Below are 27,855 nucleotides of genomic sequence, written 5' to 3'. Positions count from 1 at the left end.
ACTCAATACTTGGTGAGGCCTCCTTTTGCACAAACTACTGCATTAATGTGGAGCGTGGAGGCAATCAGCTTTGAAATATTTAATTAATATTTAATTACATGTTTAATGAATCTATAATATATGAAAGTTATGGGAAATAATGAACTTTCCACAATATTGTAATTTTCTGAGATGCACCTGTATAACATGTATACATTACCTACACAAAGCTTTTGGTAAGTCTTTAGACCAGTCTTAAAAGAGCCCAGAGTCTGTGGGGCCCTCAGATTGTTCAGCAGGGCGTTCCAGAGGTGGGGGGCAGCTGAACAGAAGGCCTGAGCTCTGTACTACGAAGCTAGCTCAACATATCCAGGATAACTTTTTGCTAGCTCGCTTGAGTAAACCAAACAACCGCAATCACGAATAAACGGTACTACGACGGTGGCTATCAACTCATTAAGTCGACCCAGCTGGTCCAATCTAGCTATGAGCGCGTTCACGGTAAAAGGGGAGGTATTTGCACGAAATGACCTTAGTATGGGTATTCGGACATGGCCATAGACAAGGCAAACAATACGCATAACCAAGTTCCGTCCACCGTATTTTACACAAGAGGAGCAATAATATAGAAATATGAACTATAGGCGCAACACAGTCGCTACTGCCAAAGGCAGGAAGGAAAGCTGGAAAAATACTGCCTACGTTTTATCATTATCCTCCACATGAACACGAGTAGGCTAGATCATTGGGCTATGCCTATTCTTATGGTGTGTAAAGCGATTATAGCCTATATCTATATATATATTTCCTTCTTTCAGCTGCAACCCCATGAGACTGGCAAGGGACGCTTACATAAAGCAAATGTAGGCTATTGTTTTTAACAGTTTCAGGTAGAAAATGTGATGTCTCTATACAAGAGGAACTAAGGATAAAACAGGCTATTAAGATGGAAAAAGTGAAGCTTGAGGTGGAGAAGTAGGCTATCAGCCTATGGGGAAAAACTACCCTATTTCAGTGGGCCTATAATGTCATTGATTGTCAGGCATTGGTGCCATAACAATTCAATTAAAATGTAGCCTACTTCTCTTTGTTCCTAGGAACGGGAGGCTAGTCTAATAAATCAACATTAAAGACTTAAAAACTGCAGGTAGGCTAATAAAACACAAGCCAGTGCATAGCCTACAGTCTACAGGACTGTTAATGCACAAGGCAAAATATGGCTCAAGCAGCTGTTGATTGATTGATTGATTGGTTGATTGATTGATTGGTTTATTGGTTGATTGGTTGATTGGTTGATTGGTTGATTGGTTGATTGGCTGATTGATTGATTGATTGATTGATTGAGTGGTTGATTGGTTGATTGATTTATTGATTGGTTGATTGGTTGATTCATTGATTCATTCATTGATTGATTCATTGATTCATTGATTCATTGATTCATTATACTGTACTTTCCCCCGTAGGGAAACTTGTCTTGGGCACAGCACCACATTGCTTAAAAAGCATTTGACAAACAACACGTTACAGGGGACACGACAGAACAACTAAAACAGGGACAGCCCATCGACAACAACAATCATTATTGACGATTGTTGTTCTCGATAGTAGCATTGTCTAAAAACAACAGTCAACACTTAGATTGTACATTGCCCTGTTGCACATTGCCCAACTGCACTAGAGTTAAACAGTAAAGTGCAGGTGCTAAGGTGTAGATGTGTCCACTCATACTCTATTTACTCGAGTTTATCAGTTTAATAGAAGCAGGGTCTCCAATAGAGCAGAGCTGAGTCCTGGGGTATGAAGAAGCAGGGTCTCCATAGAGCAGAGCTTAGTCCTGGGGTATGAAGAAGCAGGGTCTCCCATAGAGCAGAGCTTAGTCCTGGGGTCTGAAGAAGCAGGGTCTCCATAGAGCAGAGCTTAGTCCTGGGGTATGAAGAAGCAGGGTCTCCCATAGAGCAGAGCTTAGTCCTGGGGTCTGAAGAAGCAGGCTGTTTCCAGATCGAAGATCGCAGGAGGGGTTTAGTAGAGTGAGGAGCTCGTTAAGGTAGGGAGGTGCATTACCATGGGCACAATTGATAATTAGGAGAAGGGCTTTGAATTCATCCCTGTAGGAGACGGGGAGCCAGTGCAGAGATGCCAGGATGGGGGGTGATATGGGTTCATTTCTGCACTCTCATCAGGATCCTGGCAGCACTATTCTGGATGCACTGGAGCATTCGGAGGTTCTTGCCAGGGATCCCAATGAACAGTGGATTACAGTAGTCCAGCCTTGAGGAGAAGCATGAACACGTTTCTCTGCATTAGACATGGTTAAGGAGGGACAGAGTTTGGCAATGTTTTTAAGGTGGTAGAATTATGTCTTACAGTGATGTTTGATGTGGGTGTAATGAATGAACACATACAGTCTGTTTACTTATTGTAGCAATAGAGTGATTCATAGAATGGACGTGTATAATTGACTCCCACCTTGTGATAAATGTAGGCCAACACTGTAGACACACAAGGTAAATATAGGCTGTGTTTATGGTCTATGGAGTTGTCTCCAGGCTGGTGTGTGGGAGGACCAGCTGTATTGAAGACCCAGGGCCTCAGGGCTCTGCCTTGCTAACGCATTAGCATTCAGCGCTAAACCCGGGGCGGTGATGACTGCTCAAAGAGGCTAATTCACTGCTACTGCATTTCACAGTGTGGCTTCTGGCGCTAAAGTGCCTATCAGCTACTCTGGTGAGTCTGGGTCATTAAGGTCCTCTTTTTCTTCTTCTTCTTTTTTAACAGCCCTGGTCCGAATCCCACTTCAGTGACATGGAGAGGAGGTTCCAAACGCGACAGGAATCACAGAGCCTGGTATTTTTCGAGTGAAAAGAAAAGACCAGTATTTGTCCTATGGCCTTGTGGGAACATAGAAGTAGTACCTTCTGGAAGAGTGTTTCTGAGGTTTTGAGTGGATCACTTGGCCATGAAGCAACAAGGTCATGGCTTTTAGGCCCCACTTGAAAAGACATGCATCCAATAAAATGCATACAGACCCGTAACTTCTGAACATGTCACATTGAAGACAACAGTCTTCTGACTCACAGGGACTGTAGATGATCACTAGTTTTCCTGCATGAATCTTGAACATCTATCCAGGCCTTTAAGATGCTACATGTTGTGTTAAATTGCCGAACCCTTCCATGCAATTAAGGACTTTCTGAGAAGCTGAGCCTGGAGAGAGACAGACGCCCATTCATGCTTTTATGCTTTCCGGCCAATTAACAATGTTCCCTCTTCAACTGCCGACTGGTACGAGCAGGCACGTGCCGTGAGCTTTGAGATTGGGTAAGAATAACATATTTTAATACACTTTAATACACCAGCACAATGAGTGACTGAGTGCAGTGTGAAGGACATGCCATCAATGTAAATTAATGCCCTGAAACCCGCTAATATAAATATTAAGCAAGTGGCAGTTACAGTGGCAGACTTTATGATGAAATTAGCAACAACAACGAAATAAGTTGCCAGTCGTAAGTGAATGTCTCAAATCGAGGGCCCGACACGTGGCCCTTCGCTCATCGAACTGTTCCACCAGGATGGACAGCGATTAGAGCCGCTGATAGCCAATCAGCTCTGGCCTAACTAACCTCTCCGAACACAATGTTCTCAACATCAATGCACAAGGTATATAGACCTAACATTACATTAAAGATAAAGTAGATGCAGAGGCTCAGAGTGTTGAGCTCCAGGTTGTTTTGGCCACTGCTGCTGTATTATACACTTCTTATTCATTGTATGTCTCTGTCTGTTTTGATGTTAAATGTTTGGCTGGCAGCGCGGGCAGGTAGCCCAAGCAACATATCTGTAAAGACAATAAAGTGTTACTTGACTTGACTTGACACCAGGACAGCAGCTGGTCAATGTCCCTCCCAGGTGGACTCCCTCAGAGATGAGACCGATGAGGGTGGTGTCGTCCGCAAACTCCAGGAGCGTGACAGACTGGTGGCTGGAGGTGCAACTATCAGTGTTCAGGAAGACGAGTAGAGGGGGCCGGACGCAGCCTTGGGGGGAAGAGGTACTGATGGACCTGGAGTCAGACACGCGTTTGTGGAAGTCAGTGATCCACATGCAGGTGGAGTCGGACACGTGCAGCAGGGAGAGCTCGTACTCCAGTGTGAGTGAGAGGATGGTGTTCAGTGTGAGTGAGAGGGTGGTGTTCCAGTGAGAGTGAGAGGATGGTGTTCCAGTGTGAGTGAGAGGATGGTGTTCCAGTGTGAGTGAGAGGATGGTGTTCCAGGGTGAGTGAGAGGATGGTGTTCCAGGGTGAGTGAGAGGATGGTGTTCCAGTGAGAGTGAGAGGATGGTGTTCCAGTGAGAGTGAGAGGATGGTGTTCCAGTGTGAGTGAGAGGATGGTGTTCAGTGTGAGTGAGAGGATGGTGTTCCAGTGTGAGTGAGAGGAGGGTGTTCCAGTGTGAGTGAGAGGATGGTGTTCCAGTGTGAGTGAGAGGATGGTGTTCCAGTGAGAGTGAGAGGATGGTGTTCCAGTGTGAGTGAGAGGATGGTGTTCAGTGTGAGTGAGAGGGTGGTGTTCCAGTGAGAGTGAGAGGATGGTGTTCCAGTGTGAGTGAGAGGATGGTGTTCAGTGAGAGGATGGTGTTCCAGGGTGAGTGAGAGGATGGTGTTCAGTGTGAGTGAGAGGATGGTGTTCAGTGAGAGGATGGTGTTCCAGGGTGAGTGAGAGGGTGGTGTTCCAGTGTGAGTGAGAGGATGGTGTTCCAGGGTGAGTGAGAGGATGGTGTTCCAGTGTGAGTGAGAGGATGGTGTTGAAGGCAGGGCTGAAATCCACAGACAGGATCCTGCCGTAGGTACCTGTGGAGTCCAGGTGCTGGAGAATGAAGTGGAGGGCCATGTTTGCTGTGTCGTCCACTGACCCGCTGTATTGGCTCTGTAGGCGAACAGCCGATGGTCCCGGGGGGGTTTGTGATGGATTTGAAGTGCAGCACAACAATGTCCTCAAAAGCCTTAATTACTACAGAGTTCAGGGCGACGGGGCTGTAGTCATTGAGGCCAGTGATCCTTGTTCTCTTGGGATGGGGATGATGGTGGAGTTCTTGAAGAAGGCAGGTCAGAAACCTGGAGGGAGGGAAGGGCATTGCCCGGGAGCGCCAATTCCCACACCTGATATTTTGATTCAATCTGTTTGGAGGGCAGGCTGCTCGCAACCTTCAATTTATTAATGTATTAAAAAAAATAGAAGGAAAAAAGTCCTACAGAAAAAGGGGGCTTCTCTATTAGGAGGCAAAAAGGGCAGGTGCTCAAGCCCCCTCTGAAGTCTATCTGTGCACGTGCATGCGTACAGCGCAATGTGTTCCACACCGGGTCAGCCGGACATCAATAGTCATAAGTGGCTCTATTTGCAATGAGATTATTCCACTTGTTCAGTAGGTCGGATCATGATACTGTAAGAAGCCACCAAGTGAAGTGCCACTGTCAACATGCCAGGCTTGCCAGAGATGTGCACTCGACTGAACACTGAGCGATGTGCACTCTACTGAACACTGAGCGATGTGCACTCTCCTGAACACTGAGCGATGTGCACTCTCCTGAACACTGAGCGATGTGCACTCTACTGAACACGGAGCGATGTGCACTCTCCTGAACACTGAGCGATGTGCACTCTACTGAACACTGAGCGATGTGCACTCTCCTGAACACTGAGCGATGTGCACTCTCCTGAACACTGAGCGATGTGCACTCTCCTGAACACTGAGCGATGTGCACTCTACTGAACACTGAGCGATGGGGCATACTGTCCAAATAATGGGCATCTTTCATATCTCTTCTCTTTCCAGCATTCTTGTAAAATATTGATTCTGTTTCTATGTCCCTTCATTGTAATGAATTAAAGAACTGCAAAAATATACATTTCCACTACAACCGATCATAACAATGAAAATGTTATTTTATTAAATAGCTCAAATTACTCCCCAGTATTATAATAGAATAAGGCAGATGGTGGCCCGTGTCAGGTATCAAAATAAATAGCGATTACCAGGCTAACAGCATATCCAGTCACACAGTACTGAAACATTCACTATGCTATCTTTCAGCTGTCGTCTGTCCTCTTTGGGATATCTATGCGGATAAATAAATGAGAACAAACAAACAAACAAAGACATCAACTCCAACCCTTAACTGTCTCGGCTTCAGAGCTTCCCACCTCTAATGAGATCAGAGTCTTCACCTCATCGCCTCCCCTCCTCTAATGAGGTGGCTGCTGTCTTTTGGCGGCCGTCGCTATGTGGCGTCGCGGCCCGTGAGAGAGGAACGCAGCTGTTCCCCGATGACGCGCTTCTCTAAATCGATACATCAGAGCCCTGTACTCCGCCTGAACCCGGTCCCGCCCGCCGAACGGACGCAAACAAACAGGCGCTCTGGGGAGGAGCGTCCCGAGGGAGACGCCACCGCCGCTCCAGGGAGAGCCAGGGTTTATCAGCAGGGGGCCGAGCGCACGGCTAACACCTCCACCTGCATAATCAACCTCTCTGGGGGGGAGAGACTCTACATCAGGACATTTCAAGGGAATAAAAATACACAGAAGGCTTCTTTGAATGTGTTGTGTGTGATACCTGCATTGTTACCACATCTCAAAATGTGCACACACACGTTATTCAAGAGCTGTAATGAAACGTGTCAAAGAACAAAATGTCTGTAAGAGAAGGAGAGCAGCCGGCCAGCGCCTTCCTCTCAGATGTAATCACAGGTCCCATGCATAGGGACTGCTTTGTCTGGATACTTCCTGGAGAGGAGTGTATTGAACTCGACAGCGGTGGGGACATTTTTCTTTGTGGTCTCTTGTGGGGAGACGTCTCCCCTTAATCTAATTCCCCGGGAATGTGTGGAGCATCGTCTCCATCCTCCATCATCCTGGGACACCTTCCCTAAGTGTGCACGCCACACGCTTCCCAAGATAACACTTTCATTCATTCGGCCGTGTGTCTTTCGGCGGCTTTTATCAGAAGCCACACAGTGAGATTCTAAAGCGTTAGCTTTCGTGGTGTCATTGCCTATGGACACGCTTTATTGATTGGTGATGTGTTTTTCTCAATGGGATTCTTGGTATCTGTCAAAGGTGGTTTTTTGTTTTTTTATCTCTGCAGAACTGTGCATGGCTCTAGAAGGCCTATCTTGCTACGAAGAAACAACGTAAAAAAGGTCTTTAAGAAAAAAGCAACAACAAAAACATTCAAAGCATGGTTTCAGAATGCAGATGGTGGTCCACCAAATGTGCGAGCTCCTTATTGTGTCACTGAAGTCACAAGAAATGACTGCATTTGTAAGAGTATTATATTGCTACTATGGACCCTCCATACCAGTCATCTTGCATTATTTGAATGAAGTAAGAAGCTAAACGTACCGTATTAATCAATGCTAGGTTGTGACCGGCTGAAGAGGAAGTGTAACAGGAAGCGTAGGCAGTGTGAAAGGACATGCTTCCCTGGTCCTGTGAAAGGACATGCTTCCCTGGTCCTGTGAGAGGACATGCTTCCCTGGTCCTGTGAAAGGACATGCTTCCCTGGTCCTGTGAAAGGACATGCTTCCCTGGTCCTGTGAAAGGACATGCTCCCCTGGTCCTGTGAAAGGACATGCTTCCCTGGTCCTGTGCTGTGTCCCTGGCCAGTCCCAGGTGGACAGAGAGGGGAACCGGTCTCCCGGACCCGGCAGCTCCACCCAGTTAAGACGGGCTGCAGACTGATGACCGGCGCAAACATCTGCTGACAGGATTTATTGAGACGATAAATGAGATGCCTTGCTTTTGAGTTTAGTTTATGTACGTAAATGTGTTTTTTTTGTGCTGAATGTCGATGTGTGCAGTGTGAGTTTCAGGATACTGTGAGGGAGTGTTAGTGTCTAGCGGATTTCATTTGAGTCTCACACAAAAAAAAAGCATTGTCTTGACTTCTGAAGCACACTGGGATAGCTTTGCTAAGTTCAACTTTACATATTTGCCTTTAATGAATGCTGTCCTGTTAGCAGCAGTCCATCGTCAATACAATTGAAAGCTGTGGATATCAACACTGCTGAATACTATTTGTTTAGACATCCCAGGAATATCAACCTGACAAAAATCTTAAGATACACTATTGAAAAAAAATCAACACAAATGTTTTATCTTTTGGTTTATAACGTTCAGAAAAGCAGAAAATTATAAAATTCTAAGCAATTATACAAATAATTACAGCTGTTCTAATGTCACCATGCACAATAATATTGTTAGATATTAGTAGTTGTGGGTAACGATCAGTTTCACTGCTGGAGTTCACAGCTCAGGGGATCAGGAAGCATCGTTGTGGCCACTTACTGCCCGGGTGCTGTACTATATTTTAAACAAATCAGCTCCAATCAGTAATAGAGTTTGCAGCAACACTCCAGGCTTTGGTGGAGCTAAAAGGAGTCTCATCTCAAACAGGGTTCCCTGAAACAATGTTAGCTCCACAACTCAATCCCCAGAGGACTTTCCACATCTTTAATGTCTGCTGTGCCAGAGATTAAAGATGAACTGTGTGTTGTAGGTGAAGAAGCGGAATATCAACTCTGGAATGAAAAGGCTTTGAGATGTTCTTTCAAAGTGAATCAACTGAGAATATAATGTGGAGAATGTGCTCTTTGAGACACTGAGTTGAGCTGCGCACCTAAATCTGTGGCATGATTTGGTTTTGGGACAATGTTTTTCCACATAAATTTCAGTACAAATTTCATGTGAAATTCAATAACTCAACTGTACAAGCACAACAAGCAAAACAGACATTAAAAAAGAGGTTTATATTAAGAGGTATTGTGTAAGGAGAGAGAGAGGCAGAAGATTAGAGGCAACGTCAATCATTCTCAAATGGCAACTGAGAACGGAGTCATTTTAGAGCAATGCAGAATCACTGGGGAAAAGGTCAGCTCTGTATAACAAAACTGGACATGTTTGCCACACTGTTCCGCAGTAAACTATAACATTAAATAATAAAAAACAAAGAAACTGCATCACTGGTCTGCACACAGATCCCCATGCGCTCTCAGTCCTGTAACCGTGGCTACCCATCTGGACTGACTGGTTTTTTGGTTGTGTTTCACTGTGTTTAAACTACTATTTTCCTAACTGTAATGTTTTTTAAGGACACATTTGGCTCTCATCTTTGGCTCTGTCTTTCAGGTTACCAGGTCAGGTAGCTTGATCAAAAATGTAATCACCTCACACGAGGTGTACAAAATTCACAACACCATAAGCACACCTCCCTTTAAACTTTAGTCACTGTTCAAGTTTAGTTCAAGTGATTTCCCAATCCGTAATGCCATTCCAGCCCATAGTAAGCATGTCATTGATAGTGCATTTGTCATTTGAGCCAGGAGGTTCACATTCTAGGAATACTCTGTCCATCTCCAAACCAAATGAGCTAATCAATCCCCACTCTGGTGAGAGCGTCAGGGGAAGGTGAAGCCTGATGTCTCTTCTCTCAGCGCTATTTCATTCCCCTCTGGTGGAGAAAGTGTGTCGCCGCTCGGCCCTGTTGGCAGTTGGCCTCAAATGAATGTTAAACGGTGACAGCGTGAAGCTCACTGATGGTGGCAGGTGCTTTAGTCGTCTGCTTGCCGATTCCCTGGACAAATCCAACACTACTAGAAACCCTCTGCAGCCATCGTCGGCCTCAAACAAATGCGTCTTTTTCAGCCCAGCGGGCGGCTTCACCGGTCTCCAGGGTTCGGCCTGGTTGAGCAGCGGCTTCACCGGTCTCCAGGGTTCGGCCTGGTTGAGCAGCGGCTTCACCGGTCTCCAGGGTTCGGCCTGGTTGAGCAGCGGCTTCACCGGTCTCCAGGGTTCGGCCTGGTTGAGCAGCGGCTTCACCGGTCTCCAGGGTTCGGCCTGGTTGAGCAGCCGTGAGTTGGTGACAACAGGATCCTTTGGGTGAGGCGAATGTGAAGCGTTCCCATTAGAGGTTGAGGAGAACGTCTGGCGTCAGATGAAGGCGGTAGTAGACGCATCGTACCGACACATCGCGTCGCAGCAAGCGTCATTAACATGGTCAACGGACCTCTGGTTGTGTTTGAACCAACCCCAGGCTCATTTCATGACAATGAATCACAATGAATCATTATGTGTTTTATTTGTTGGTGCCTCGATGCAGAGAAGCTGCAGTGATCTCATCGGCGTGGTTTTGCAGCTCTGACCTGGTGCGACCGCGCTGATGAAGTGTCTCCCTGAGAAGCTGTCCGGCTGGGGAACACGTGTCACTAGAGAGACTAATCCTCCAGAGGCTCTCCAGCACGCATCACTCATCCCACCAACCAAGATTTCATCTGGAATCATTTCCCTTTTCACCCTTCCTCACTTCTTCCTCTTAGCCGTATTGTTGGGCTAATGAAACACATTTTGTCTCTCTCCCTTCCACACGCACACACACACACACACACACAGACACACACACACGCACACACACACACGCACACACACACACACACGCACACACACACACACAAACAAATGTATCCCATGAACAGCCTCTTATGAAAATTGCCTGGAGTGACATGGTGGAGGGATGTAGCTGTTTTATGTGGCGGGGGCCCAGATGGGGACGGGGGGGATAATGATGAATGTCCTCATGCATTAAGGGAACGGAGGCGCGGATCATTTTTTACGGCCGTTATATCCAGCATTTCCAAGGACAACGCGCCGTCTGCCCCCCCCAACTCATCACGGTATTTTGGGGGAATCATTAGGGGACGAAAGAGGGCGATGGCACGGTAAACAACGAGAGTATCGAGCACATTCCTACAGTAGCCATGACAAAAAAATACTACAAAGTTCTAATTAACTCAAAAGAAAACAAAAGCCACCCACCTGACGAAACACATGGACGTTACAAAAGGGTGTGAACGTGAGGAAGTGTTTCCCAAGTATAAAGGTCACAGCATGGATGGATGGATGGATGAAAGAAAGAAAGAAAGAAAGAAAGAAAGAAGGAAAGAAAGAAAGAAAGAAAGAAAGAAGGAAAGAAAGAAAGAAAGAAAGAAAGAAAGAAAGAAAGAAAGAAAGAAAGAAAGAAAGAAAGAAAAAGAAAGAAAGAAAGAAAGGATGGATGGATGGATGGATGGATGGATGGATGGATGGATGGATGGATGGATGGATGGATGGATGAGAGAAAGAAAGGAAGGAAGGAAGGAAGGAAGGATGGAAGGAAGGAAGGAAGGAAGGAAGGAAGGAAGGAAGGAAGGAAGGAAGGAAGGAAGGAAGGAAGGAAGGAAGGAAGGAAGGAAGGAAGGATGGAAGGAAGGAAGGAAAGGAAAGAAGGAAAGAAGGATGCTGAGCTGTGCCAACTCCTACCTACTAAACAAGCTCACGGCAGACATGCCGTCCTCCACACGTGCTGTAATGAAGGAGTAGAAACGTGATGTTTTCTTCATGAATAATGAAATATGAAATGTTTTAATTGTTATTCATTTCATGTGCGTCGTATTTAACTCCCTGAGCTCGACAGCCTGTCCCTGACAGGGAGTCCAGAAACAGCTCAAGTGACCCTCCTAAACTTCCCGCTAAAGATGCCATGTGCAGCGCTCGCTTTTCTGCCTGCGTCGTGGCAACACAGTTATGCAGTTATGCTGTTCCTGCATTTTGTGAAACATCCAACCGTTTGCACATAAGTCAAAGGATTCAGCTTAGTATGATATTTTATGATAGTATGATGTATTATGATAGTATGATATTTTATGATAATATGATGTATTATGATAGTATGATTTATTATGATAGTATGATGCATTATGTTGCTTCTGAGCGTTGGGTTTCGTTTGTCCTGCTTCGGGGAGAGCCGCTTGTTGAGTCTAGAGTACAGTGTTCAAAGTGCATGCTTGGCTAATGGTCAGTCTAGAGTACAGTGTTCAAAGTGCATGCTTGGCTAATGGTCAGTCTAGAGTACAGTGTTCAAAGTGCATGCTTGGCTAATGGTCATTGAACTCCAAAGCACAGCTTTGTGAAGCACGAGAAGTAGGGAGCACTACTCCAGCCAATCCTCCCCACCGAAGGGCAGGTCTCACTTATCTGATCTGTCTCTCTGATCTGTCCAATGCGATCAACTATCATCATCATATATGACCAAGCCATACTCTATCCAACATGATCCAACTACCTAAACACGAGTCATCTGATCTATGTTGTGAAATATAATGACTAACTAATTATAATGCACCCACAATGCACCTAACCTCGCTACTAACCCACAGTATGAGGGTAACATTTCAAAGCACCAAGAGCTACTAAACACCTCAAGCTTTGAACTCTGTGGATTTAGAAAGTACAGTAGACACCCTCCTGAGTAGAATAGACTATACTTTTACTGAGACCAAGCATAGTTTTATTTTTATTTTTAATTTGTTTTAAAATGTACAAAGTATAATGTGCTTCACAATGGGAAGTATGAACTGGGCAAGTGCCCCTGCTGGTGAATGACGAACAAGCAAAAAAACTAACGTACCGGGGTTGATGTAAATATATCAATGCTCCAGAACTAGGTCTAATGTTTATATTCTGCTGATGTGCAGTATATGTATGAATGATCATTTTGAAGCATATCTCTAAATCAGAGTAGTGTTAAATTCTTAAATAAATCTTGGATTGGATATGTAACTTCTCCAAAATAAACCCAAGAAGACTATTGTTCAATTCTAAGAGCTTGTTGACTACAGACCAGCTCATCTGAATGAACCAGTAGTGTGGCCATGAAGTCATGACTGTACAGAAGGGATGAGATGAGAGAGATGAGAATAACGTGTGATTTGAGGTCCATGATGAGTAAGGGATAACGCATGGCCAGACGGAATATGGAAATAGATGAGCCACCCAAAGGTGAAGCCGAGATTTCGTAACGCCCTGAGGGCTCTTGTTGTTCCATAATCACCGGCTGGACATACGTTTTTACGCTTATTACACGGCTACTTACCAACAACATTAATACTAATTACACTACACCAGCAAAATGGTTCCGTGTGCTGGGGCAGCGAACGGACGCTTTCAGAGACTGAACATAGGCTACAACAGACAAACCATTATTGTTTAGAATTTGTTTATTGTTGACATTTTCAGACAACTTTCAACTGCCGCCCATAGACATGTAATGTGTTGCCCTCAGCAGCAGTGAATGTTGCTCGTAGCCGGCAAATAATCCACCAGTAGAATGTACGATTGTCCAATCAGAATCAAGTATTTCAGAGAGCTAATAAATCTGTAATAATACAGATATAACTTGTCTCTATTCAGACTGGAACACAGCAGGACCAAAGGTATGATGTAGTCGTCAGCAGGTGAACGGAGTAAGGCCAGGGCTCTCATTAAACAGAGGACACGTTTATCCGGCCACAAACCGCTTGTGTTTAGGGGCGTTACAGAGTCACTGCTGCCTTCTCGCTCCCCTTGCTCATTTCAAACCTCTTCTGTAGATTATCGTCAACGATTGCTAAATGACCTGAAAAACATGTCACTGTGACAAATGACAGCAATACTTGTGTGTGCGTGTACGTGTGTGTGTGTGTGCGTGTACGTGTACATGTGTGTGTGTGTGTCTGTGTGCATGCATGTGGGAGTGATATCATCTAATGCCCTGACTCTCACAGTTGTAATGACTCTATCAGATCCTGAACATTGCTATTTATTATCCCACAATGCTAGTATGGATGCACACTCCTGGGATAGCACGCTGCACTAGAACCACCTACTGTATGAGTGGATCCCTCATAGATATGCTTAGAACTGCAGTTTTCACTAGAACCACCTACTGTATGAGTGGATCCCTCATAGATACGCTTAGAACTGCAATTTTCACTAGAACCATCTACTGTATGAGTGGATCCCTCATAGATACGCTTAGAACTGCAATTTTCACTAGAACCATCTACTGTATGAGTGGATCCCTCATAGATACGCTTAGAACTGCAATTTTCACTAGAACCATCTACTGTATGAGTGGATCCCTCATAGATACGCTTAGAACTGCAATTTTCACTAGAACCACCTACTGTATGAGTGGATCCCACATAGATACGCTTAGAACTGCAATTTTCACTAGAACCATCTACTCTTTCTGTGGATCCCTCATAGATACGCTTAGAACTGCAATTTTCACTAGAACCATCTACTCTTTCTGTGGATCCCTCATAGATACGCTTAGAACTGCAATTTTCACTAGAACCATCTACTGTATGAGTGGATCCCTCATAGATACGCTTAGAACTGCAATTTTCACTAGAACCATCTACTCTTTCTGTGGATCCCTCATAGATACGCTTAGAACTGCAGTTTTCAAAGAGGGAAATGCATGGGAGAGTGCCAGCCCTCCCATATTTTAATATACATGGAATTAGTCTGAACAGATTCAACCAAATACTGATGCCAGTTTTAGAATCGTTTCCAGTTAGCCTACTGCAGAAAAAGTAGGTAAAACCAGGTAAAAACCATCATAATCATACGGCAACATGCATCCATCTCCAGGGACCTCAGGTAGTAGAAGCAATATTAAATTCTGAAAAATTCAAAATTATATTCTGAAAAATGCTATTGTGCTATTGAGGTTTACGGCTCTGTCTGTCCGTTTGGACATTTAGCCCTATTTGTGCTGTATCTAACATGAACCTGGTAGATAGAGACCATACTTTCACTGATTGCTTAAATGTTCAGTTATATCGACATTTTCGTCTGGCCTCGCTTTCTTTACAATGGAAGTGGACGGGACAATGGTTAACGCTAAAATGGTTAACGCTAACATGGTCAACGCTAAAATGGTAAACGCTAACATGGGTAGTTTTCCCGAATGGGAACTTCATGGTTTAATCTTACTTGGTCTCAGTGCTGCCCTGTGAAATGTGGCTATTTGCAAACCGTAATCAAAATCAGTGCAAATCGGCTAAAGTGCAAAGAAAAACGTCATTTAAAAACGAACTAAGCTATATTCCTTTACACAACATTCTACACATCTGAATCTCAATGAAGTTGAGCCCAGCGGAACACCTGCAAATACTCCACTGACTGGACCTGTATTCAGATTTACTGAGGTATTGTCCAAATCCATAGGACGCATCCTGCATGGGAACAACTCAATTTATTCAAACAGGAAACCATTTAGTAATCCCATCATTCATCAGGAGAAAGAGGAGCAGAGCTGCATCCCCTGAGAATACCACGTGAGAGATGGAAACTCCATTAGCCTGTTCTGGGCGTCGGGAGGGAGGGCGACACCGACGACTACATTCATGGAACCATTTCAGAGAGCTGTTGAGGCAAAGAGAGCACACACCGCAGATGTTGTGACATTTGTAATATCTGTGTGTGAATCTGTCAGGTAAACGTAAGCTAAACAGCACCGAGCAGACAGACAAAGCAGGGTTTATATACAAAAGCCAGGAACGTTTGAGGGCGATTGTCTTCTGTTTTTACCACGGCGAAGCCCACCATGGTCTAGACAGTACTATTTCAGTTCACTCACTCACTCTCACTCACTCACTCACTCACTCACTCACTCACTCACCCACTCACTCACCCACTCACTCACTCACTCACTCACTCACCCACTCACTCACTCACTCACTCACTCACTCACTCACTCTCACTCACCTACCCACTCACTCACTCACTCACTCACTCATTCGCTTCCTCCCTCCCTCCCTCCCTTCGTCACTCACTCACTCACTCACTCACTCACTCACTCACTCACCTACCCACTCACTCACTCACTCACTCACTCACTCACTCACTCACTCACTCACTCACCTACCCACTCACTCACTTATTCGCTTCCTCCCTCCCTTCCTCACTCTCACTCACTCACTCACTCACTCATTCACTCACTCACTCACTCACTCACTCACTCACTCACTCACTCACTCACTCACTCACTCACTCTCACCCACTCACTCACTCACTTACTCACTCACTCACTCACTCACTCACTCACTCACTCCACTCACTCCCTCACTCAATCATTCACTCACTCACTCACTCACTCACTCACTCACTCCCTCACTCAATCATTCACTCAATCATTCATTCACTCACTCCCTCACTCAATCATTCACTCACTCACTCCACTCACTCACTCCACTCACTCCCTCACTCAATCATTCACTCACTCACTCACTCCCTCACTCCACTCACTCACTCACTCCCTCACTCAATCATTCACTCACTCCCTCACTCACTCACTCCCTCCCTCACTCACTCACTTCCTCACTCCACTCAATCATTCACTCAATCATTCACTCACTCAATCAGTCACTCAATCATTCACTCACTCACTCACTCACTCACTCACTCACTCACTCACTCACTCACTCACTCACTCACTCACTCCCTCACTCAATCACTCAATCACTCACTCCCTCACTCCACTCACTCATTCCCTTAATCATTTACTCATTTACTCACTCCCTCACTCCACTCACTCCCTCACTTATTCACTCACTCCCTCACTCACTCACTCACTCACTCATTCACTCAATCATTCACTCACTCCCTCACTCACTCACTCATTCACTCACTCACTCTCAGCCACTCACTCACTCCCTTCCTAACTCAATCATTCACTCACTTCCTCACTCACTCACTCATGGACCATAGCCTACACGGACAAGCAGAACCCCCCCACAGTCGTCATGGCAACGCCATGTGACGTCATCTAGAGGGGTTCCCTTCCCCTTCACTACGCTGGAGCAGTCGGCAAACGGAATATATATCACATATAAACACAAAAACACCATACTGCTTTCCTAGATCAATAAATCTTGTATTAACTAAGATATTCGCTCGAAAAATATGTTTTACCATGGACAGATAAAGCTGTAACGTCCATTGTTGTACTGACAATGGCAAAACACTTCCTTGCTTTTTGCCTTTGAAAAACACCGCTCAAACGGCAAAGGCTGGCTCGGCTATTATGCTGCGTTCCGTTTGTCTCAGCGTTCCAGTTGAAACCCCCTTTCGCACCATCTTTGTAGTTCCAGTTGAAACCCCCTTTCGCACCATCTTTGTAGTTCCAGTTGAAAACCCCTTTCGCACCATCTTTGTAGTTCCAGTTGAAACCCCCTTTCGCACCATCTTTGTAGTTCCAGTTGAAACCCCCTTTCGCACCATCTTTGTAGTTCTAGCCAATTTAGCTATAGTTAGCACTACCAATGAACTATGCTATTTTGCACATACAAACTTTGTATCAACATTGTCCACTGATAGCCATTGGGCATTACAGTCTTACTACAGCTTTCACTTATTATTGATGCGCAGAGTAGCCATCCTGAGTGACGTCATCAGCTGATGTTGATGAAGTAGGGGTAGATTTTTTAAGTAAAATGGCGGAAATTTGTGAGTTCAGGTGACACATTTGATAGTTTCTGATACAAAAGGAATGCAGCATTAGGCAACAATAGTCAATCGCTTAGGGCGACGGATTGGTTATGGGCTCCCCCTATTATTCTGGTCAATAACAGCCTATAGAACAAGTCCATGGCCACGCCCCCTCAATGCTGATTGATCCATCCATCCATTGATCGGTTTTGGGTCAATAACTTTGCTTCTAAAGGTGCCACAGCTACCAAACTTGGTTGGAGTGATGTAGAGGACCTATAGACCATGTCCAATGCTCTCTTGAATCTGCTTGTTTAATCTGTTTGGCAAAATCCTATCTGCATGCACAGGTTTGTAGACTAGCACTAAATTCCGATGATGCCAGTTGGTATGAGTGAGCATGGCCAACATAGCATAACCAAATGCTTCTGTATTCTGCCATATCGCTTCATTTTGTTTAGCGTTTTGGTAGTGCTCCGTCGCCCCCTACAGGCCTCATGAAAATACAGTCCACGTTATGGTCTGTTGACGGCGGTCTCACTAGCTCATCATTCACTTAACACTGTAGGCCAGGTAAAAGGATTCTGACTTACGGAAATCAAGACCAAATGAAAAACCAACCAATCAAATTAGCCCACGCATACAAAACTGCAAACAATGTCGTCATCAGTCGAAATGCAATGTAACCTAATCTGTAATTTGTCAAAATGCTTAATAATAATAATAATAATAATAATAATACATCAAACTAGTATAGCGCTTTTCATAGTACCCAAAGTCGCTTTACATTACACAATACAATACAATACAATACAATACAATACAATACAATACAATACAATACAATACAATACAATACAATACATTGCTTTATTAAATCAGAAATAGGGTTAGAGTTAAAGACAATGAGTTCAAAACAAATGGCAAAAGGGAGGGGGGGTTAGATGGGGAAAGCAAGTGTGAAAAGGTGAGTTTTGAGCACAGTTTTTAAAGAAGAAAGGGTGGGGGAGGTTTTGATGTGGGAGGGGAGTGAGTTCCACAGGGTGGGGGCAGCCACTGAGAAAGCCCGGTCACCCCAGGTCCGGTCACCCCAGGTCCGGTCACCCCAGGTCCGGTCACCCCAGGTCCGGCGCTCTGTCTTGGGAACTTGCAGCAGGTTGGCAGTAGCAGACCTGAGGGATCAGGGGCCATGGTGGTGGAGGAGATCAGCAAGGTAGGGAGGGGCAGGTTGTTGAGGGCCTTGTAGGTGGTGAGCAGAATTTTAAAGTCGATTCTGTGTTTGACTGGTAGCCAGTGAAGCTCACGGAGGACGGGTGTGATGTGCTCTCTGGCGCGGGTACGGGTGAGAAGGCGGAGGACTGGTGTGACGTGCTCTCTGGCGTGGGTACTGGTGAGAAGGCGGAGGACTGGTGTGATGTGCTCTCTGGCGCGGGTACTGGTGAGAAGGCGGAGGACTGGTGTGATGTGCTCTCTGGCGCGGGTACTGGTGAGAAGGCGGAGGACTGGTGTGATGTGCTCTCTGGCGCGGGTACGGGTGAGAAGGCGGAGGACTGGTGTGATGTGCTCTCTGGCGCGGGTACGGGTGAGAAGGCGAGCGGCGGAGTTTTGAACATACTGTAGTTTGTTGATGACTTTGGTGGTGGTAGAGAAGACTGTTGCAGTAGTCGAGCCTGGATGTGATAAATGTGTGGATGAGTGTCTCTGCAGCGGTGAAGGACAGGTCGGGGCGGAGACGGGCGATGTTTCAAAGGTGGTAAAAGGCTGTCTTGGTAATTGGGTTGACATGGGGGAGGAAGGAGAGAGTCGGGTCCAGGATAACTCCAAGGTTACATACTTTGGTGGAGGGGATGATGACGGAGCCGGTAATGTTAAAGAAAAAGTTCTGAGCAGAGTGGGTGATTGGTTGGAGAAAGTCAGTTTGCATCCAGGTCCTAATGTCAGTCAGGCAGTTGGAGAGGGTTGAAAGGGTGGTAGCGCTGAGGGTTTTGGAAGGGAGGTAGAGCTGTGTGTCATCGGCGTAACAGTGAAACCAGAGACCATGGTGACGGAGGATCTGACCAAGAGGGAGCATGTAGACGATGAAGAGGATGGGACCAAGGATGAAGAGGAGGGGACCAAGCACAGAGCCCTGAGGGACGCCGTGGATGAGGGGAGCTGTGGATGAGGGGAGCTGTGGTTGAGGGACACCGTGGATGAGGGGAGCTGTGGATGAGGGACACCGTGGATGAGGGGAGCTGTGGATGAGGGACACCGTGGATGAGGGGAGCTGTGGTTGATTGGCAGTGGTTGATAAAGATGAATTGATGTCTGTCAGAGAGGTAAGATCGGAGCCAGGAGTGGGCGGTGCCAGTGATGCCGAAGGTGGATTGGAGGCGTGAGATGAGAATGGAGTGATTGATAGTGTCAAAGGCAGCACTGAGGTTGAGGAGGATGAGGATATTCAGGGAACCGGTGTCAGAAGATAGCAGAAGGTCATTGGTTACTTTAGTCTCTGTGCTGTGCTTGGAGCGGAAACCGGATTGGAATAGCTCGAACAGGTCGTTGGAGTCGAGGTATGCTATGAGTTGTTTGGCAACAACCCGTTCCAGGATTTTAGACAGAAAGGGGAGGTTGGAGATGGGGCGGTAGTTGTTAGGGGAATCAGGATGGAGGCCGGGTTTTTTGAGTATAGGGGTGACTGAGGCAAGCTTTAGGGAGGAGGGGACATGACCGGAAGAGAGAGAGCAGTTGTTGTAATGAGGGGGGAGAGAGCGGGGAGGCTGGCCTTTAGGAGTGTGGTGGGGAGTGGGTCCAGATTGCAGGTTGAGGATTTCATGGTTGAAACTGTGGAGGATAGGTCAGAGGGGGTGATGGTTGAAACTGTGGAGGATAGGTCAGAGGGGGTGATGGTTGAAAATGTGGAGGATAGGTCAGAGGAGGTGACGGTTGAAACTGTGGAGGATAGGTCAGAGGGGGTGATGGTTGAAACTGTGGAGGATAGGTCAGAGGAGGTGATGGTTGAAACTGTGGAGGATAGGTCAGAGGAGGTGATGGTTGAAACTGTGGAGGATAGGTCAGAGGAGGTGATGGTTGAAACTGTGGAGGATAGGTCAGAGGAGGTGATGGTTGAAACTGTGGAGGATAGGTCAGAGGGGGTGATGGTTGAAACTGTGGAGGATAGGTCAGAGGAGGTGATGGTTGCAAATGAGGAGAAGTGTCCGGTAGTAAGCAGGGGCTCAGGTTCAGTTCCAGGAGTGGGACAGGTGGTCAACTGGCTGTGAATCATGCTGATTTTGTCGTTGAAGAAGGATAAAAAGTTATTGCATTTATCAACTGAGAAGGTGTGTGAGATGGTGTCCATTGGCTTGAGATGATGGTGAAGAAGAGTACTCTTGGATTGCTGCTTCCAGACTGGATGATTCCAGAGTAGTAGGAGGAGCGGGCAGAGTTCCGGGTGTCCTTGTATAGCTGTAGGTGTTGTTTATAAATATCATGGTGGACAGTTAGACCTGTCTTCCTGGCAAGCCGTTCCAGTTGATGTCACTTGGATTTGAGATGGTGCAGTTCGTCGGTGTACCAGGGGGCGGAGTGGGTGAATGAGACCAGTTTAGACTGAACGGGTGCCAGCGGGTCTAGGCAAGATGAGAGTGATGTGTTGTAGCTGTTGACCAGGTTGTCGGGGGTGGTATCATGGAGATGTTTGAGATGGCTTCAGAAAGGGATGTGGAGAGAGAGGATGGTGGTGATACCGGTGGAACAGACCAGGTCAAGGGTGTGGCCTTTGCTGTGGGTGGGAAAATCAACATGTTGGGTGATATTGAAGAATGCGAGGATTTCCAGAAGTTCAGTTGCCGGTTTGGAGTCGGAGGAGTCAACATGAATGTTGAAGTCGCCCAGGAGGAGAACAGATGGGGATATGGCACAGAGCTGGGTAAGGAATTCAGATAGGTCGGAGGGAAAGGCGGGGTTGGGCATGGGAGGGCGGTAGATGACTGCGATGACCTTTGGGGCCGGATAGTTTAAAGGGATTCGAATGATGAGGGGGATGGATGTTGCACTGATTTTGATGTCATGATTCCACCACCAGTTCGACCATCCAGGCGGGGTTTGTACATGTAACAGTAACCAGGGGGTGTGGTTTGATTGCCAGGTTTCAGTGAGACATAGGAAATCCAGTGCTGAGTCAGAAAAAATTCACTGAGGATGAGTCCTTTTTTGTTGAGTGAGCGAGTGTTAACAAGGGCAAATTTGAGATGAGATGGGTTGCTGGTGCTGATGGGTTGGGATGCCTTGGGTAGAGGAGTGAGACTGACAGTGCGCATGTTGCTATTGTTTTGATGATGACGTCGTGCCTCTGGAGTAGGATGCCGATTGGCCCACAGAGAGGGGATGGAGTTTCCTGAGTAAACAAACTTTCTCCGGCTGCCTCTGTGGACATATTGGGGCCGACGCAGAAGTCCGAGTTCCTTGATGATGGAGATATTGTGTCTAGGGGTGTGTGTTGTGGAGTAAAGTCGGAGGAGTTGGGAGATGGAATATCTTAACGTCATGCTGTCGCTGTCCGAGGGAGGTTGCCTAGCCCTGCTAGCGCTGCTAGTAGCAGCTAGCCAAGCGACGCCAGCACCAGCCGGCAGCCAGCCAGCCGTAAGCCCGCTAACCAGTAGCCAGCCTGACGGCAGCCAGCTAGCCAGCCGATGCCAGCACTAGCTGGCAGCCAGCTAGCCGTAAGCTTGCTAGCTAGTAGCCAGCCTGATGGTAGCCAGCTAGCCGCTAGGCCAGTGTCGTCAGCAGGTAGTCTCGGGCAGGGGTCCCAGAGATGTAAAGCAGACAGGCAGACGAGAAGAATCCAAATCATGACAGGACACAGGATCTTGGCTGAACTGATGTTAGCTGCCTGCTACCCGGACTAGCAGCGGGTGGAGACGTGCTAGCCAGGGCTACGCTAGCTAGCTAGGCTGCCAGGACGGATGGATGGACGGAACTAGCAGCAGGTGGAGATGGATAGCCAGGGCTACGCTAGCTAGCTAGGCTGCCAGGACGGATGGATGGACGGATCCAGCAAGCAGAGTCCCCGGAGAGGTGGAGTTGACAGCTGGAGCCGGTAGCAGGTAGGTACAGCAAAAAGTAGAAAGAGGGTGATCAAACGATCAGAGGTCCAAAAGGTTAGAGGCTTAAAGGCAACACAGTTAGAACATTAGTGCTGTAAAACAGCTGGGAACAAACAGCGCCTAGCGTCCTCTCCGCCATCTTGTATGCAACATTCTAGCTTCAGTCTGTCTTCCAGTCTTTAAAGTGGGCGTAAGGTAAGCCAGCTCTCGAAGTGCTTACATTGGAATTCCCATTGACATTTTAACATTGGGACGGTTTATCCAATCAAAACTTGCCAAGACTGTCCCATCATTCATCTGGCTGTCATTCACCCGAGGAGAGCCTGGTGACGGAGGCTAGCCAATCACAGTCACGTTAGCGATCTAGCTAGCTACTGGCAGCGATTAACATGGAAAACGGAGATCTACAACATTGTGGAAAAATTGATTCACAAAACAAGCACCAGCTCAGATGATTGATTGCTGCGATGGTGGATTGGACTAATGAATCAGAGACGAGGCCTTGGACAACATGCATGATTTGGATTTAACTTGCAAAACAGCAAGGGAAGGACTCATAAATGAAGTGGATTCAACGGGATTGGGTTACGAGATAAGGAGGGAGGCTTTTATGATTAATTATGAGTTGTTAATACAGTCATGAAATGATGGAACGGATCCTCCGGGAGGGCCACTATCTCAACGAGCTATCTAGCTGTCTAATGGTTGTACTGTATGTAGGCCTACGCTTGGAAAAGTAAAACAGTCATTTCTCATCTTGCACTGCCAAACGCCCACTTGCTCAGCTGTGATCCTTATCGACAGGCGAAACAGGAGCGTTTTGAATTGCATAAACATGGAACATCATCTTACAGCTCAGAGTTTGATTTTAGGATTGTCTAGCGCCGCGAGTTCCACAGGCCTTTGTGACCGTCAATTCGCGCTGTCGCCTCTTGATTTAATCAGGTTTGAGAGCGTGAACTTGAGAAAGCAAGCGGCAGGCCCAAGTGGCAGTCCAGTGTGTTGTGTAGTGGTGCTGACTGCTCTGTCATTTGTTCTGGTTGTGTCAACTTGTATTTTATTGTATTCTAAATTTAGGTTTGTGCCTCTGACAGAATTGCTCTCCTTCTCTTCGTGCATCAACTGTCTCTTCGTGACTCCTGTTATTATGTCCAAGTTTATAACTATTAACTAGGCTATATCCATTAAGATATGCCTACTATAGGCTATAGCTCAAACTTGTAAATCACCTGTTTGATTTGTGTGTGTTTGCTGTAAGCCGACACACCATGAAGAGGGAATCCTATTTGTCGCTCCCTCCCTGTTGTCGTTGTTGACCTGCAGTTCTATGTTGCTACCACAAGAGGCAGTGGTCCCAGAACATCTCCACTCCACAGATTTCCCAGGTCAGCGGTGGCCGAGTGGATAGTGCGCTGCCTATCACCGTGAAGGTTGTGAGTTCAATCCTTGGTGTGGACATACCAAGGTACCATGACATATTTTGTCACTGGATGTTACAGAAGTTATGTAACGAGCGTGGGTCATATTTGTTAATAGACCATTTTACAGCCTGGTCAGCACAAGTATGTGCGCACATTCTTGAAACTAGCAGAGGAAGACAGACGAAATCGCCATTATTAAGCGTGCGGACTGGACTGAGGACATAATCAGAAATGCCTGTGTTTGCGGTGCCCATTTTATATCAGGTAAGTTATTTTGACTACCTGGTTTCACTGGAATGTCTGGTTGAAATGTAGCCCTTCTCAGTCCGGTTGTCGCATTCCGCACGCTCATGCCAGACAACAGTTGAAGCTTCAAAGCACCGCCACCACCACAGAAGAAGACTACCTCGGAAAAATAATTTAACTGGGACAGAACGCGTCTAAATAAGTTATTTAATGGTAGCACCGAGGCTTCAAAACCCAGCATTTGTTAAAATAGACCCTTTTGCTTAGGTAAGTGAAGTTTAAAGGAGAATGCTCGTTTTTGACAACCTGGACCTTATTTACGACATATTATAAGACGTTTGACTCACTGAGATAACTTCGGTGTAATTCGGAGGCCTGTAGAAGAAATTTAAAATCCAGCGCGAGCCAGTATATCCATGTAATGGCGGCGGACGGGGCACTGAGAATGCAGCTTCTAAAAAATCAATTGTCTGCCGCGAAACGGTTGTTTTCATCAATCTGTCTTTATGAATCGCTAGTTGTGCTTACATAGAGCGAGGGCTTGTACGAAATAGCTTCCCCACTTGCTCCAGCACGCATGCGCACAGCGCGCAAACTGGCTATTCTCCGTCTGTAGGCTACACTCGCGGCTCACATTCTCTACTAGCCAAGGCAAGATGACACGCACCCTAACCTCTTGCTCTAACTGGGCAGGCGCTGGGCAACTGTTGTTTAGCTATGTTGTCAGCTCTAGAACACAGAAAAATAATAAATAATGTAGGATTTCTGGTGAAATACACAGTACATTTTATTTAAAGTAATCCAAAAGTAACTGAATATAATCCCTTACTTTACTTTTAAATGGTGGTAATCGGATTACTGACTACAATTTTTCACAAGTAACTTGTAACTGTAAGGGATTGCTTTTTAAAAGTATCCTTCCCAACCCAGATCGTAACCCATAACCTACAATTATGATGGAACTGCAAGTTACGAATTTCTTGTAATATGGCTTCGATCAGTATTTCCGTTCATTAATTGAGCTTTTTTCTGTTTAGGTACCATAAAAGCAAGTGAACTACCTGATCGACAAAGGGATGGCGTCAAGAGCAGCAATGCAGTCATCAACTACGTTTCTTCAACAACTATGGAGTTGGAGAAACACATGTGGACCTTTATTGTGACAACTGCAGTGGACAAAACAAGAACAACTGTGTGCTGTGGTACTGTGCTTGGCAGACCATGCACAAGCTTCACCTGAAGCTGGACCTACACTTCCTGATTGCAGGCCACACCAAGTTTTCCCCTGACTGGTGCTTTGGCTTGATCAAGCAGCGCTAGAGGAAGACCAGAGTGGACACTTTTACTGACATTGCTGGGGTGGTGAGAGACAGCGCTCCTGTGAAGAAAGTCAACACCCCACAGCTTGTCAGACTTGAGGACGGCACAGTGCTTGTTGAAAGCTACAACTGCCACCAGCATCTGAGTAGCTATTTCAAAAAGCTCCCAAACATTACAACACTTCAGGTAATTATCATTGTCATGTATTAGCTATTCCATTGTATGGTTGTATTTTATTTGTGGCCAATATTTTAATGCACTATTTTCTGGTTCTATTTTCCCTTCTGTTCTGTTGCAGCTTTGGTGCTGGGATGCCTGGTGTGGTTGAGGCTTTGGTGCTGGGATGCCTGGTGTGGTTGAGGCTTTGGTGCTGGGATGCCTGGTGTGGTTGAGGCTTTGGTGCTGGGATGCCTGGTGTGGTTGAGGCTTTGGTGCTGGGATGCCTGGTGTGGTTGAGGCTTTGGTGCTGGGATGCCTGGTGTGGTTGAGGCTTTGGTGCTGGGATGCCTGGTGTGGTTGAGGCTTTGATGCTGGGATGCCTGGTGTGGTTGAGGCTTTGATGCTGGGATGCCTGGTGTGGTTGAGGCTTTGGTGCTGGGATGCCTGGTGTGGTTGAGGCTTTGGTGCTGGGATGCCTGGTGTGGTTGAGGCCAGAGAACACTGTGATGCAACACCAGTCAGGTGTTGGCTGCTATGCAACGCTGATGTCCAGCCCAGTCACAACTGACTTTGTACTACTGCATACGTGCATTACATGACTCTCTTCTTTACAAATATGGTCACAACCACAACATGTCCTGAGAGCACATGCAAAATAACAACTTATGGCTACTTTTAATGTGCATGTCTGTGTGTTTAATAAAGCATTTAGGAAAAGTTTCAATCAAGACTTGAGTATTACCTATTCTGTTGAGTATTACCTATTCTGTTGAGTACTATGTTTACAATTGTTCATTCATGATATTATTACAATTGAACTTTCATGTCTGCCTACACTTAGGTTACTTAGCTAAGAACCATTTTAATTACAATTTACTTCTAACGGCAAATACTTTACTTTCATATCTTCATATCAATATAATATCAAGATCCTAGTAGATGTCCAAATAACCCACTGTGTCCTGGGCCTACTTATTCACCACCTAAAGGGAAGTGCAAAACAGCAAGTCATGACCTTTATCCAGAAACAAAAGTTGAACCCATTGCAGCAAAATAGCTAACATTACAGGAATCATCAGTGTAACTGCTTTAGCCACTGACCGCTACCATTAATGTTATGGAAGCTGCTGCTAGTTGTTGTGAGCCTATGAGCTAACTGGCTATCCCGCTCTCATTGTGCTGGATTACCATTGGAAGCATTGGAACTGATGTGTCCAGGTGACAAGACCCATCTTTATTTATCAGACATTACCGTCCTACCAGTCCCGCACAGAAACAAGCCAGCCAACACACATAAGCCAGGCTGGACCTGGCCTGGTTATAATATAAATTGAACACAGCGTTACAGTGTAGGCCTATTCCTAGAGTTTTTTTCAAAAGCCTCCAGATCTGCCCATTACACTAGAACACAGCTCTGGATTTCTAGTGCCAAAAGGTGGCTCGAGAGAGGTTGGTGCCTAGAAACCTTCTGGTGCCTAGAAACCTCCCGTCAGGGAATGCAAAGAATGTGCATGCGTGCTTCGCTGGCTCTGGCATGCCAGGACCCACCAGACACCACTGGTCAGCAATATGCGCTTGTTAGAAAATACCTGCTTTTTTATGTGTGTATTGACCTGTGTGTATTTATGTGTGTATGTGTGGGGACTACAGATGGAAATTAGCCCTGTACTAAATCCAGCACTTTTATACTTTTAATCCTGTCCTCATGCTTGAGGTGTCTTATCAACGTGCACTGTCCCGTCCAAATAAACAGTTAAAGTAAAGTAAGAGAAAGGAAAACTAACAAGCTCTTTGTTTCCACAGCAACAGCTCTGCTCTTCTGCCCAACAGCTCTTATACAAATTTAGTGGTGAAATGGTTTGGGTTTCATACTGAATTATATAGATAATAAAACCTAGCAATTATGGCTTTTACCCCACATCAGCTTCTCAATGGCCCCCTCCATATTTGCTATTGTTGTTAGCGACAGACTGATGTCATTTCCTCTTCCTCTGTCCTCCTGTGTGACATCATTCCTCTGTCCTCCTGTGTGACATCATTCCTCTGTCCTCCTGTGTGACATCATCCCTCTGCCCTCCTGTGTGGATGTACTGCCTCCTCTTTGTTGTGATTGGTTGTCTCAGAAAAAAAACACTTCGACAAAAGATGAACTATTTTCAACTTGACCGAGCAAAGCAGTCCTCTCTGCTAGAACAGGTGCAGGGGTTAGCGGGTTTTGGCACAGCTGGTTTTCATTGTAAAAAGCCAGAGCAGATTGAAAAAAGCACTAGAGTAGGCACACACCCTTTTGAGAACACAATG

At 46.0% G+C, this 27,855-nt stretch overlaps 1 protein-coding gene across 1 annotated transcript in view; it reads right to left on the bottom strand.

Annotated features, from left to right (window-relative positions):
• Positions 1 to 27,855, bottom strand: part of LOC311320968 (chemokine-like protein TAFA-5) — a gene marked incomplete at both ends in the record, with an annotated part of 192,865 nt that overhangs the window by 27,243 nt on the left and 137,767 nt on the right. The gene's annotated exons all lie outside the window — the stretch shown is intronic.

This window comes from Borostomias antarcticus, assembly GCF_949987555.1.
Source record: "Borostomias antarcticus genome assembly, chromosome: 18".
NCBI lineage: Eukaryota > Metazoa > Chordata > Actinopteri > Stomiiformes > Stomiidae > Borostomias > Borostomias antarcticus.
The sequence above is the reverse complement of the archived record's forward strand: the minus strand, read 5'-3'. Positions and strand labels throughout refer to the sequence as shown.